We start from the raw sequence: 15,000 nt of genomic DNA on the forward strand, positions 1-15,000 counted from the left end.
ACATGTTATTTTTGTGAGGAAAGTTTGGAGACGGTGCCCAGTATCCATATGCGCTTGAGTCAAGCTAACCGGAATAAACATCGAATAACACGGCAACTCTGTTGATGTAAGTCTGCGGCAGAAAACACTTCGGGTGTAAAGGTGGATGGGTGTCACGGTTCAAATGGCATTAAGGTGATTCTACTCCGAACCATCGCTTTAATGGTGCATTCTTTTGAAACTCGATTGTCGGAAACTACAACTAAGTTTCAAAAGAATGAGCCATTATATGCAGACTCCCATCCTCCCTTGCTTGCGGCCTCGCGATGACGTCACTGACGACAGAAGTGTAGTTCAAGATCTTGCCAAAACACATTTATAATGCCATTTTCTCATTTGCAGTGGGTATAATAGATGAAGAATAGTCCCCCAAAAGTTATTGTGGCTAGACTGACAGCGGGGAAACTTTATTGCTTTGTCAGTGGAGGTGGGGCGTCAGCGAAACGTGAGGCCACAACAAGCACAGGAATCCGCATATTGGAAAGCACTGTAGGACTGACCTACCCTGAGCCAGAGCCATGGAATTCAGAGTTGTGACACCCCGGGTACAGGAAGTCGGTTGGTGACATGAATCATGTAGATTTAAATAGTTCTAGTCAGTGCCTTTCTTTTTGCTAGAGACAAAACACGGAACCACAACATAACAAACAAGTAAAGATGAAGTAAAAATGTATTAAAATGAATTACATTTACCTTTACTGCACTTTGTGTTCAACGCTCACTTCCTGGAACTATTTTGGAACTGTGTCAATGGCAACCTTTGTGTTAAAAGGCTCCATGAGCACTGTTTTGTAAAAACGAAACAGGGAAGTCAATGCGATTAGCTTAACTCGTACTTCCATGGCCCTGCCCTGAGCATGGCATCATCCCTTCCACTCAATAACTGTATGCAAGAATGCCAACACCGCTCCCTTGGGGCGCTAGAGGGATAAATGCAAATGAAGATGAAGCATAGCAGACAGAAGTCAACATGAAGCATAGCGTGCAGGTAGATAGACGTTTGATTCAATATATCACAAAAGCACGACACAAAGGTCATTTTCCCACTTGATATCATGAAGTTCAATGAGAAAAAGTCCATCAAAAGTTGTTGTGCCTAGGCTGACAGCGGAGAAACGTAACTGTTTTTACCATGATGTTGGGGCGTCAGCGAAGCGGGAGGCCACAAGCACAAGTCGAAGACTAGAGTTTTGATTATGGAATAGACCAGTGGTTCTCAAACTTTTTGTGTGAATTACCACCCGAGAAAATATTGAGCTCTCCGAGTACCACCTTGACAACCAACATTAGAATATCGCAGCAAAGTCCTTCCATATTCACTTTTGCCAGTCAATACAGGAGAGGTTCATAACGGCATCAACAGCTACGGTCCCATTTAGTTCAAGCTTGTTTTTAAATTTCTTGCTTGCCTAGTATTATTATGAATTATGTTTTCAGATTCATACAGTTCAATATTACAAGATGTGAGACCAAAGAGACATTTTCGACTGAAACAACTTGATCAGCCTTCAAATCAATGCACAAAAAACTAATTCTTCTAAGTACCACCAGAGATGTCTCAAGTACCACCAGTGGTACGCGTACCACAGTTTGAGCACCACTGGAATAGACACACAGATTCCAGAAGAAACTTGTTTTGAAGAGTCTCCTCCTTATCTACCATCTGGGCTGCCACCACAGGGTGCCGTGGTCTGCTGCGTCAAAATGACAAAGGGACTTTCCCAGAGCAACTTTCACTTTCCCGTATCATTCACAACTCTAACGTCAGAATGTGAACAGCCCACCTCTTGACTGCTTACCGGTAAATCAGCGGGTCACGCACGTCAGATACTTTCCTACAGTCACTGCAGAGTATACGCAGAGACTGACCTGGAGTCAGTCGTCATGAGAAGTGTGCTGAATGTCTTGACCACTACAATGCAATCAATGAACAACAACATCTCCCATAAGAAATGTCAGTTGTGTCTGAGAAGATTCTCATCCATGCAAGTCATGGTAAAAAGAGTTTAGTGTAAGCCAGCAGTTCTCAAACTGGGGTCTGGGGATCTTTCTCAACTTCATTGATGACAGGACAGTATGAGAAGTGGACAGGAAGCGAATGGGGAGAGAGATGGGGAGGGGTCGGCAAATGACCTGGGCCAGGAATCGAACCCGGGTCGGCCGCATAGAAGACTAGTGCCCCACCGTTAGGCCATGTCAGGGTCAAGTGTACTCCCTTTTGACAGGAACATTTTGAGACATTCATGGCTGCATTTTGAATTATTTTGTGTGAACAATTAACTGAAGCAGTTGTATATGCAAGTTGTACGCTGGCTACTTTCATTGTGTCAATGAAATTTCTTTATTAATGTTGTCCCATGAAAAGATATTTTTTTTACTAATCTGCAGAAATGTGAGGGGTGTACCCAATCCTGTATCACACTGTGCATCAGGAAGCATAAGTGCTTACAGGTTACCTGTGTCACCTGTGTTCATGCCTTTTGTTTGTTTATTTCACCGTGTGTGAACCGGATGAACCTGCTGACGTACTGTAGGCGACCGTAAATACTACGTCATCACAGTTTGTTTTAAAAAAAAAAACCTGGCTTCACTTCAGACTTGGTTCCTTTTGGAAATCCAACTTTTGAAAATCACAAATTCTCAGATTTTTTTTCAGAACACATCAGTCAATTCTCTCTACATTTTGATACTTGGATGTCATCATAGCATTAGGTAAATAACACGTTTTGACTGTTGTTGGTTGTAACTTTTTCTTTTCTTTTCTTTCCTTTATGACCTAATGAGTCATGTGATGTGTATCTAAGGTTGGTGTGGAGTGGGTGGGTGTTGATCACTGACTTTGCAATGCTTCCGTTTCCCATCTTGGGATTTTGTTAAAGGGATATGCCACTATTTTGGGGCTTAATACAGTTAAAATCGTTGGCCAGGGTTTATATAGGTGGTAAAGTGTCTTATTTTTCATGTAAGCCGTTGTCTTGTTTTAAGACAAGTTAAAAGAGGGAGCATGTCGCTAAGCTAGTGAAAGTCAATGGATCCGTGTAGCATGTAGCAATGCTACATGGATGCATTGACTTTCACTAGCCTAGCGACATACTCCCTCTTTTAACTTGTCTTAAAACAAGACAACGGCTTACATGAAAATTAAGACACTTTACCACCTATAAAAACCCTGGCCAACGATTTTAACTGTATTAAGCCCCAAAATAGTGGCATACCCCTTTCATGAAAAAAAAAAGTGAATCACAAAAAAAGAACACATCAGTCAGTTCAGGATGAGAGTAGGCGGACATTCAGAATCGCCTCAGCTCACTCACACAACACATGAAAGTAAACTTGTATGAAATGACAAAAATTCGTTCCAACCCCCATTCACAATGGCACTCATTTTGGACCCCACAACAGACGCATCTAGAAAAAAAGTATGCTTCTCCTAAGAGATAGCAGATACCTACATGAAAAAAACAAACAGTGAATAACGTCTGTCAACAGTACATGCTGGAACTGTCACTGGCATAGTTTGCTGTCAGCCTGGAAAGACTGTTGTGGTATTTGCTGAGGTGTCTGCTACTGTAAGTACAAGATCATGTCTACAGCAAGGGAAGGTGTCTGACAAGCAGGGCTCTAAATTAACACCAGCCAACCGGCCAAATGCTGGTGAAATTGCAGTTTGGCTGGTAGAAAATAACGATTTACTAGCCACTTTTCCCCTATTAGTCAGTATGTGCTTGGCAAGTAAGATAGAAAGATGTTCTAGCCATTTTGAAAAAAAGTTAATGTAGAGCCCCGCTGCCAAGTAGGCTACAATGTTATGTCTACTCTAGAGCAAGGGAAGGCAAGGAGGACATACCCATGGAGGGATGTGTGTCAGACTAGTTTATTAGTGTACATTGCTTATTGAAGCTAACATTAGACGTCTGAAATGAGACAGAATACTGTACACTGATTAACCCTTCACCATGTCTGAAATAAGGAGTCTGAATAGACACCGTCTGCACGCTTGAGGAAGTAAAACTATGGGTGAGAGTTTGAGTGTGTGTGTGTGTGTGTGTGTGTATGTGTGTGTGCGCGCGATGCACGTGTGTGTATGTGTAGAAAGAGGCGGCATAAGTCAAAGCCAAAATCACACGTGTGAGAATAAGTGCAAGACGCTCAGAGAGCATGCAGGCTGCTCAATTAAGAGAAAAATCAATATCGCGATCATTTCAGTCAATATTAATATTGACATTTTTTTAGACGATATTTCTTTTAAAGACAAATCATTGTGCTAAACAATTGACAATCTTCCCTCCCTTCAACAGTGTGAGTGGAGGGCCATAGAGAAACACACAGTGGTGTTCTGCATGAGTGTTGGGTAGCAAGTCTACTCTGGGTGGAGGGGAATGTATTGCGCTAAGCCTTAGTGTAACCTACCTCTTGGCCACATAGGAAAAAAATATTGTTCCAACTCGATATTATGAAATAATGTTTAACAGCAATATTGAAATTACGATACAAATTTGATATATTGCGCATGCCTCCGTCACATCTAAGTTACCCCCATACACACAGACCTGCATAGTGGCGTGACATGCCGGAAGGGGGAAGAATGGGACACCATGTATACATTCCAATGACTGCGTCTGTGTGTGTGTGTGTGTGTGTGTGTGTGTGTGTGTGTGTGTGTGTGTGTGTGTGTGTGTGTGTGTGTGTGTGTGTGTGTGTGTGTGTGTGTGTGTGTGTGTGTGTGTTCTGGAGTGTCAAGACAAAAGATGGATCAGCTGATGACACAGTCACTCAATCAGCAAGTCCTCTCTCAGTGTGTGTGAGTGTGTGTGTGTGTGTGTGTGTGTGTGTGTGTGTGTGTGTGTGTGTGTGTGTGTGTGTGTGTGTGTGTGTGTGTGTGTTTCGTTTGCATGTCCACGTGCACGTCTGGTTGAAGCAAGTGGGCTGAATCGGTAAGCACCAGTTACACTACAACCCTGTCATTATGGCCTCAGACACACCCACTCACGACCGCCCCAACACACACACACACACACACACACACACACACACACACACACACACACACACACACACACACACACACACACACACACACACACACACACACACACACACACACACACACACACACACACACACACACACACACACACACACAAGCACGCAAACACACACACAAGCATGCAAACACACACACAAGCATGCAAACACACACATACATACACGCAACTCTTTTGTTGCTGTGTCATATGAGCACGCACGCACGCACACGCACACGCACACGCACACACCTCAGGAATTTCTGCAACACTAGAATGGAACATTTTCTCTTTTTTTCCACACAGTGGTGAGGTTGGAGTTCTGTAGTTTGTAGTTTGCGACATTCCCCCTCCCACAGTCAGTCACATCATAGCATGGAGTGAAGCTTAACCTTCACACACACACACGCTCCTGCACATCTCAGGACTCCATTGGAATGTTTTCACACAGCACAAAACACACACACACACTGACACACATGTTGGATTGGCTCCCACAGAGTTTATTTTAACCGGTTTGAAGGGTTTATAAAGCTCCGTAATCTCGAGGGTTGAAAATGTGAAAGATAAACTCCGCAAGTGTGGACACTGTTTATTTGATCATAAATCTAGAAATGTTTTCAAAGTCACTCTTCGGGAATTGAGTCAGATGTTTAATTGCTGAAATGTGAGCGCGCTCCCATCTTCTGCACACCATGGGGTCTCCCTCCTAGTAAACTACTCGGGCGGGGGGACTCCGCAAAGATATGACAAGATATGTGGGCCTTATGGTTAGGGCAGTAGTCTTATTAAGATCCGAGGGTTGCATGTTTGAATTCCTACCCCCCTCAACTCTCCCTGCACCTCCATCCGTGACTAAAGTGCTCTAGTAAAGCAAGGCACCCAACCCCACAGTGCTCCAGGGACTGTAACCAATACCCAGTGAAATATCCTCGCTTTGGATAAAAGTGTCAGCTAAGTGTACTGTGACGTAATGTAATGACAAGTTTCCCTTAGTAAACAGCTGCCTCTGTCCTATGGAATGGTTTTCTCCACAGCACCTACATTGAGTCATAAAAAAATCTCTATGGAGTCATAAAAACACCACTCATGGTTGGAGTTGATGGCTATGCGATATCTCCCTTCTGCAAAAGGCAGAGGCAGAGAGAAAGAGAATGGAGACTGACCCAATTAACCTCTACCGCACGAGAGGGTCAAAGGTCAGGAACGAGAGCGGAGCATGGGGAAGCCCTTTGACGGCGCCTTGACTGGCTGGCATGCACGGAAGGAACATCACCGGCGAATGAATGCGCGTGTACGGCAACGGCTGGACCTCGAGAGATTATGACGCATTTTTCTCCGTTTTCCACATGGTTAAAATTCCTCTTTGCTGTTGTGGTTATCTCTGTTGCGATTACATTCCCGGCAGACACATCCTCCTCTTGCGTTTTCGCTCCTGCAGCCCCGAAAAACACTGCGCTGGAGAGCGCATTTACGCACAGCACATCGCAGTAAACTAAGTGGACTGATGTCTTAATTTGGCATCCAATTTCACAGTCGAATTAAAAAATGACGTCAAATGTTTACCCATTGTTTATTTAATGGCTTTATGTGTGTTCATTCCGCCTACCAAAAAGTTACAGAATCTGAGCGTACAGAATCAATGGGAGAGCGCACCCAGGGGAGAAAAAAAAAGTTGTTCCAGCCGGGGCAGCTTCATAGTCGAATATTTAAAAGGCTACGCCTCTATTTAAGCCATATGTCTCGATTTAACCATAAGACTGGCCTTAGCTCTAATCCCTCAACCGGTCCTGTTGAAGATAATTGAAACGGCCTCTGGCGCAAACGCTATAAAAACATTTGTCGATAAGGAGAAGAGGCCTCCGTGACCTACAAATACCACACAGCTTCTTCCCGACGTGTAAAAACAACTCAACCCAGGTGACAGCGGGTAGCACAACTTGCATACGGCAAAATGGAAAAAAAATATTACTACTAAAGGAACGTGACCCTTTCCCCTTGAAGAAATCACATTAGCGTTTCTGTAACTTATTGCTTTCTTGTGTACAAGCAGGCGGCTTTTGCGTGTCTCCAGGTAAGCCTTGACAAAGGTTTTGTAGGCTAGGTTCCAAGTGTACGCACTAAGTAATGTTCTGTCTCTCTCTCTCACACACACACACACACACACACACACACACACACACACACACACACACACACACACACACACACACACACACACACACACACACACACACACACACACACACACACACACACACACACACACACACCATTACGAATCACAGAGACAGACAGCACAATCCAAAACGTTTGCAGCCTACTTGAAAAGTAGAAAAGTGAGCGACCCGAAACAATTCTGCAAAGAGAAGAAAACACACACTACCTAAATCCGACTCCCACGCACGCACGCGCAACAGAGCGAGCTGCTGCGCTCTTCGGATAAAACAAGATACTTCACCCAAAACCAACACGGCGTCTTCGACCTCAAATGACAAGAGTCAACCACCTGGCTCCACAGCCGAGAAAGGAAGCAGACGCCACGAGAGGGATTTCGGCGGCAGATTCACTCGACCCAACTCTGCCGATTAAAACCCTAACCCCATATCCATTGCTAAGTTCGCACTGACAGGGAAGTGAGTCGTGTGTGTGGTGAAACTTTCCCAGAAAAGAATCGCAAAAGTTCCTCACCTTTCAAAGTCGTCTTCTCTTATGAAGCGGCATATCCTTTTTCTTCGAGCATGCCAGGGGCCCCCAAACTTTGACCAAAAAAAGCAAAGCAGATGGTCTCCGTAAATAGGAAACACAAAAGTCCCTTCTGTCGAGTTTCGAATGACGGGCGTCTGTTGTAGTTTTTTTTTACCTGGCTTGGTTAACTAACCCCCAGCGTCTCTGTATGGAGGGTGCGGCACCAACTCCTCTCTCACTGGCAGGCAGCGTAATTGAAAGGTTGGAATGCGATACACCAACCTGGGCTTTTTAGGTCCCGCCCCTGCAATATGATTGGCCCAGAGACCGGTATCATAACTCAATGGGATGTGGTCGACAGTGACAAGGGTCCGCCGCCACTAGTTGATGTATTTATAAGGAATTATATAAAGTGTGGCTGGTGAGAATTGTACATTGTTTGGTAGCTGGGAATCACTGACTCTGTTCCCAGGGTCACATGCGTAAATGGCACTATGTTCTCAGAATCTGTGATCCTCAGTTTATTTTTTAATGCATGTGAAGCCCCACAACACTGTGTGTGTGCGTGTACTACTGTGTGTGTGTGTGTGTGTGTGTGTGTGTGTGTGTGTGTGTGTGTGTGTGTGTGCAGCCTGATCTCCAAAAATTCCGTGCTCCTGGACACGGATGTTAAGGACACGAAATCCGTGTCCAGGAGCACAGATTTTGCCAAAATTCCCCCCCCCCCTAACATTTACATGACACTAAGAATCTGAGTCTCTATGGGGCCCCCTGGAACAGGGGGGTGGGGGGGGGGTGGGGGGCAAAGGGGGCATGTGCCCCGGGCCCAGGGAAATAAGGGGCTCAGAATTGGGTCCTCATTACATTGTATGTATTGAGCTGGGGGGCCCTTTCAGAAAACTTTGTCATGGGCCCAGCCAAAGCAGCCAGCGGCCCTGCCCAGGAACGTGGAGCTGTCCGTGGATACAGTCCTTCCCCCCTCCCAATGTCACACATCAAACTAATTCTTGGCTATGGTCAGACTTTATTGAAAATGAGATACAGTATAGGTGTCAAGAAAAAAAACTGTAGGTAGGGGGACATTTGTTCACAGATCTGAAGAATCAAAAACCCTCTTTCTACTGTAAATTATGAGGGTGGAGAACAGGGCCGGCGCTAGGCATAGGTAGACCAGGTGGTCGCCCAGGGCACCAAATGTCTTTGGGGCACCAAGTCCCTCAGAATTAGAAAACTAAGTGAAATGAAGCATTTTGACTTATTAAATAAGTACATATGTAGGCATTAGATCAGCTGTGCATTATCAGATGTATGACACTATGTTTACACATGCCAATATCTAATTCCACCAAAAGCAAAGAGGGGTGCTCGTTTAGGGCACCAAATTGACTAGAACCGGCCCTGGTGGAGAAGCATCTCTCTCCGACACACACACACACACACACACACACACACACACACACACACACACACACACACACACACACACACACACACACACACACACACACGCGCGCGCGCGCGCGCGCGCTGCAACATGATCTCCAAAAATTCTGTGCTCCTGGACACGGATGTTAAGGACACAAAATCCGTGTCCAGGAGCACGGATTTTGCCAAAATTCCGTGCTCCTGGACACGGAATTGTTTTCCGTGCTCCTGGACACGGAATTGTTTGAAGTGCTTTCTATAGGCTATTTCCACAGTCTTGTGTTTTCAAATTTTGTCTAAAAAAAAAAAACATTTCTTACTGACAGGTTTGGGTAAGGGATTGTTTTGGTCTGGGCACAGCTATAGTTTTCCTTCATTCATTATATGAGTTTGATAGCCTAGCAACCAACTGGAAAAGGTATTTCTCAAAAATATGTCTTTAATGACAGGTTAAGGTTAGGGAATGTTTTGGTCAGGGCACAACTTAAATTGTTATAGCATTATTTTGTTTAGGATTAGCATTTGGTATGTATTTTCTAATGATAGAGTAAACACAGTGCTGTGGTAATAGCCTATAGAAAGCACTTCCGTGTGCCCATCACGGAAAACAATTCCGTGTCCAGGAACACGGAAAATAATTCCGTGTCCAGGAGCACAGAATTTTGGCAAAATCTGTGCTCCTGGACACGGATTTCGTGTCCTTAACATCCGTGTCCAGGAGCACGGAATTTTTGGAGATCAGGCCAGCTTTCTATAGGCTATTACCACAGCACTGTGTTTACTCTATCATTAGAAAATACATACCAAATGCTAATCCTAAACAAAATAATGCTATAACAATTTAAGTTGTGCCCTGACCAAAACATTCCCTAACCTTAACCTGTCATTAAAGACATATTTTTGAGAAATACCTTTTCCAGTTGGTTGCTAGGCTATCAAACTCATATAATGAATGAAGGAAAACTATAGCTGTGCCCAGACCAAAACAATCCCTTACCCAAACCTGTCAGTAAGAAATGTTTTTTTTTTTAGACAAAATATTTGAGATTAGAAAAATCCTGAGTAAACACAAGACTGTGGAAATAGCCTATAGAAAGCACTTCAAACAATTCCGTGTCCAGGAGCACGGAAAACAATTCCGTGTCCAGGAGCACGGAATTTTGGCAAAATCCGTGCTCCTGGACACGGATTTTGTGTCCTTAACATCCGTGTCCAGGAGCACAGAATTTTTGGAGATCATGTTGCAGCGCGCGCGCGCGCGCGCGCGCGTGTGTGTGTGTGTGTGTGTGTGTGTGTGTGTGTGTGTGTGTGTGTGTGTGTGTGTGTGTGTGTGTGTGTGTGTGTGTGTGTGTGTGTGTGTCGGAGAGAGATGCTTCTCCACCAGGGCCGGTTCTAGTCAATTTGGTGACCTAGGCGAGCAGCCCTCTTTGCTTTCGGTGGAATTAGAAATTGGCATGTGTAAACATAGTGCCATACATCTGATAAAGCACAGCTGATCTAATGCCTACATATGTACTTATTTAATAAGTGAATGTTTAATGCTTAATTTCACTTAGTTTTCTAATTCTGAGGGACTTGGCGCCCCAAAGACATTTGGCGCCCTGGGCGACCACCTGGTCTACTTATGCCCAGCGCCGGCCCTGTTCTCCACCCTCACAATTTACAGTAGAAAGAGTTTTTTTGATTCTTCAAATCTGTGAACAAATGTCCCCCTACCTACAGTTTTTTTTTTCTTGACACCTATACTGTATCTCATTTTCAATAAAGTCTGACCATAGCCAAGAATTAGTTTGATGTGTGACATTGGGAGGGGGAAAGGACAGTATCCACGGACAGCTCCACGTTCCTGGGCAGGGCCGCTGGCAGCTTTGGCTGGGCCCATGACAAAGTTTTCTGAAAGGGCCCCCCAGCCCAATACATACAATGCAATGAGGACCCAATTCTGAGCCCCTTCTTGTCTTGGACCCGGGGCACATGCCCCCTTTGCCCCCCCTGTCGGTACCCCTGTTCCAGGGGGCCCCATTAAGGACTCAGATTCTTAGTGTCATGTAAATGGTAGGGGTGGTGGGGGGCATTGAAGTTGGGTCCATAGGGCCAAGGACGTGCAGCTACACCTCTGCTGTCCGTGTTAACAACACACTTTCATGGTGTGCATTACTCACATGTTGATGTGCATGTGTCAACAACCACCTGCCCCTCTCTCTCTCTCTCTTTCTCTCTCTCTCTCTCTCTCTCTCTGTGCGTGTTGGGTGGTTGTTGTAGAGGACTGGACAGCATATGGACTGCGTGACAGCCCGTGAGTCGTCGCAGACAAGAACACGTAGAAATATTTAGACTTTGGGTAGACAACACTTAAAACAGTGTGTGTATGCGTGGGGCAGGACTCTAAACACACACACACACACACACACACACACACACACACACACACACACACACACACACACACACACACACACACACACACACACACACACACAGACACACACACACACACACACACACACACACACACTGTGTATGTGTTGACTCCAAACAGTCAGACTGTGGAGTAGGTACTGCAGAGACCAACCACACGTCTCAACAACACACGCACACACACACACACACACACACACACACACACACACACACACACACACACACACACACACACACACACACACACACACACACACACACACACACACACACACACACACACACACACACACTGAAGCACACACCTGCTACGCACATGCACACACACATGCACACACACATGCACACACACATGCACACACACACACCCCTACAGAGAGAGAGAGCAAGAGAGAGAGGCAGAGGCAGAGGATAGAGAGATGAACGAGAGATAGAAAGATGAGCGGACATAGAGAGACAGGAAGGAAGTTATTTATATAATGTTTGTTCTGTCTTCCTTAATGAAGGACAGAGAGTTATAGACAGAGATAGATACAGTGAACGAGGGAGAGAGAGAGAGAGAGAAAGAGGGAGAGAGAGAGAGAGAGAGAGAGAGAGAGAGAGAGAGAGAGAGAGAGAGAGAGAGAGAGAAAGAGGGAGAGAGATGTGAAAATGGGTGAAAGAGAGAGTGCAAGAGAGACAAAGGGGGAGAAAGAGAGACAGAAGAGTAGGACGATGGAGGCAGAGGGACAAAGTAAAAAATGAAAGAGTCGGACAGAAATAGAGAGGTATAGGAGGAGAGAGAGGAGAGAGGGGATAGAAAAATATAGGCAGAGAGAGACAGAGAAAGACTGGCCAAGAAAGAAGGTGGGGGGCGAAGAGAGAGGGGGATAGAAAGTTAGGCAGAGAGAGACAGAAAAATAGAGAAAGATGCAGAGAGAGAGAGAGAAAGGGAGAGAGGCAGAGAGAGAGAGAGATAGAGGGTGAGGAGAGAGGGGGTTAGAATGAAAGGCAGAGAGAGACAGAGAGACAGAGAAAGATAGGCAGAGAGATGGAGAGATAGGCAGAGGGAGAGAGAAAGAAAGATATGCTGAAAGAGAGAGGGGGGGCGAAGAGAGAGGGGGATAGAAAGATGGGCAGAGGGAGACAGAAAGATGGAGACAGGCAGAGAGAGAGAGAGAGAGAGAGAGAGAGAGAGAGAGAGAGAGAGAGAGAGAGAGAGAGAGAGAGAGAGAGAGAGAGAGAGAGAGAGAGAGAGAGAGAGAGAGAGGAAGGAGGTGATTTCTATAATGTGTGTCGTGTCCTCCTTAATACTGCTGACTGTGTTCTTCCGGCATCAGGGGCTGCAGGCCTATCGTATGCAAACACAGCTCATTTGCCTGCATATTTGAATCTCAACACCACACTCACTCATGTTAAGGACACAAGTATGCGTGACTGCGTGAGTGTGTGTGTGTGTGTGTGTGTGTGTGTGTGTGTGTGTGTGTGTGTGTGTGTGTGTGTGTGTGTGTGTGTGTGTGTGTGTGTGTGTGTGTGTGTGTGTGCGTGGAGCACACCTGGTGGATTTAGATAGAGAAAGAGAAGGATGTAGTGGGAGAGGAAGAGAGATGTACGTAGAGAAAGAGAAGACAAGAGAAAGAGGGGGGTGGAAGAGGAGATGAAGAGAGGAATTGGGAGGAGAGGCAGAGAACAAGAGAGGGATATACAGTGAGTCCAAGAAGTATTTGATCCCTTGCTGATTTTGTTGGCTTGCCTACTAACAAAGACATGATCAGTCAATAAATGTTATGATAATGTGCATTCTAATATGGAGAGACAGAATATCAAAAAGAAAATCCAGAAATTAACATAAGAGAATATATGTTAATTTATTTCCATTTCATCAAGCAAAATAAGTATTTGATCCCCTTCCAACTGATAACAGTTCCGGGCCCACAGACCAGATGGGTACTTCCGATCAACTTGTCATCTGAATTAAATACACCTGCATAAACATATCATGCATAAAAGACACATTGAATCATCAGAATCAGTTCATAGCATGAGTGAATCAGTCACACTCCAACCTCACCAGCATGGGAAAGACCAAAGAGCGGTCAAATGATATCAGGGAAAAGATTTTAGACCTGAACAAAGATTAAATGGGCTGCAAAGCCACAAGAAAGACACTGGGTGTTAATGACTCAACTGTTGATGCATTTATTCCAAAATGTGAGCAATACAAAATGACTATCCATCAGCCTGTCTGGGGTTCTATACAAGATTTTACCTTTTGTATGGATTTGATTATCATGAGAACAGAAAGAAAGCACCCTAGACCTGTACAGGATGAACTAGGCAATGATATCAAAGCTACTGGGACCAAAATCACTGAGAAAACTACTGGTAGCACTTAATGCCACAGAGGTTTAAAGTGCACACATGGTACCTCTACTTCAGAAGGAACCTGTGCAGTCCCACCTGAAGCTTGCCAACGGAAATCAGACTGGTTTAGGATATGATGAGGAGGTACTGTAGTCAGATGAAACCAAAATCAAGCTGTTTGACATTAACACAATTCAACGTGTTTGGAGACAGAGAACTGCTGTCTATGATCCCAAGAACACCCTCCTTACCATCATGCATGAAAGTGGTATCATTATGGTTTGAGGGTGTTTGTCTGGCCAAGGCACAGGACAGCTTCACATCGTCAACGAATGGATGGAGGGAGACATGTAATGTGCAATCCTGAGTGCAAACGTCCTTCCCTCCACCACTACACTGAAGGTAGGCCATTTTTGGATCTCCCAACATGACAATAATACACAACATACAGTCAAAGCAACGAAGGAGTGGCTCAATAAGAAGCATATGAACGTCGTGAAGTGGCCTAGACAGTCTCCAAATATTAACCCTATAGTAATTCTATGGAGGGAACTGAACCTCCCATTTGCCAAGCTACAGCCACAAACTATTAATGTTTTAGAGATAATCTGCAAAGAAAAATGGGCAAAAATCTGTTCTACTATATGCAAAAACATTGTCATCAACTAAAAGAAGCATCTGACCTCAGTGCTAGACAACTAAGGCTTTGTCACAAAGCACTTTATCTTCTTTAGCTAGAGGGGTCAAATACTTATTTGCCTAGATTAAATACAAATAAATTAAAATATATTATTTTAAGTTATTTTCTGGAATTTCTTTTTTATATTTTGTCTCTCCATGTTTGAATACATATTATCATAAATTTATAGACTGATCATGTCTTCATTAGTGAGCAAACCGGCAAAATCAGCAAGGGATCAAATACATATTGGACTCACTGTAGGAGGAGAGGAAGAGAGGGGTCAGGAGGAGGGGAAGACTGGAAGAGAAAACGAAGATGAGAAGAATGGAGAGAGGAAGAGAGGGATGAAAGAGGAGAGGGATGAAGATGAAGACAAAG

The 15,000-nt window shown here is 44.6% G+C and overlaps 1 protein-coding gene across 1 annotated transcript in view; it reads right to left on the bottom strand.

Moving 5' to 3' along the window:
• Positions 1-7,988, bottom strand: part of lpar2b (lysophosphatidic acid receptor 2b) — a 45,591-nt gene extending 37,603 nt beyond the window's left edge. Inside the window, exon 1 of the mRNA XM_063203850.1 lies at positions 7,755-7,988. The gene's annotated coding sequence lies outside the window, so the exon portion shown is untranslated. The remainder of the gene's footprint in view (positions 1-7,754) is intronic.
• Positions 7,989-15,000: the final 7,012 nt, after the last annotated feature.

Source organism: Engraulis encrasicolus, chromosome 1 (genome assembly GCF_034702125.1).
Source record: "Engraulis encrasicolus isolate BLACKSEA-1 chromosome 1, IST_EnEncr_1.0, whole genome shotgun sequence".
Lineage (NCBI taxonomy): Eukaryota > Metazoa > Chordata > Actinopteri > Clupeiformes > Engraulidae > Engraulis > Engraulis encrasicolus.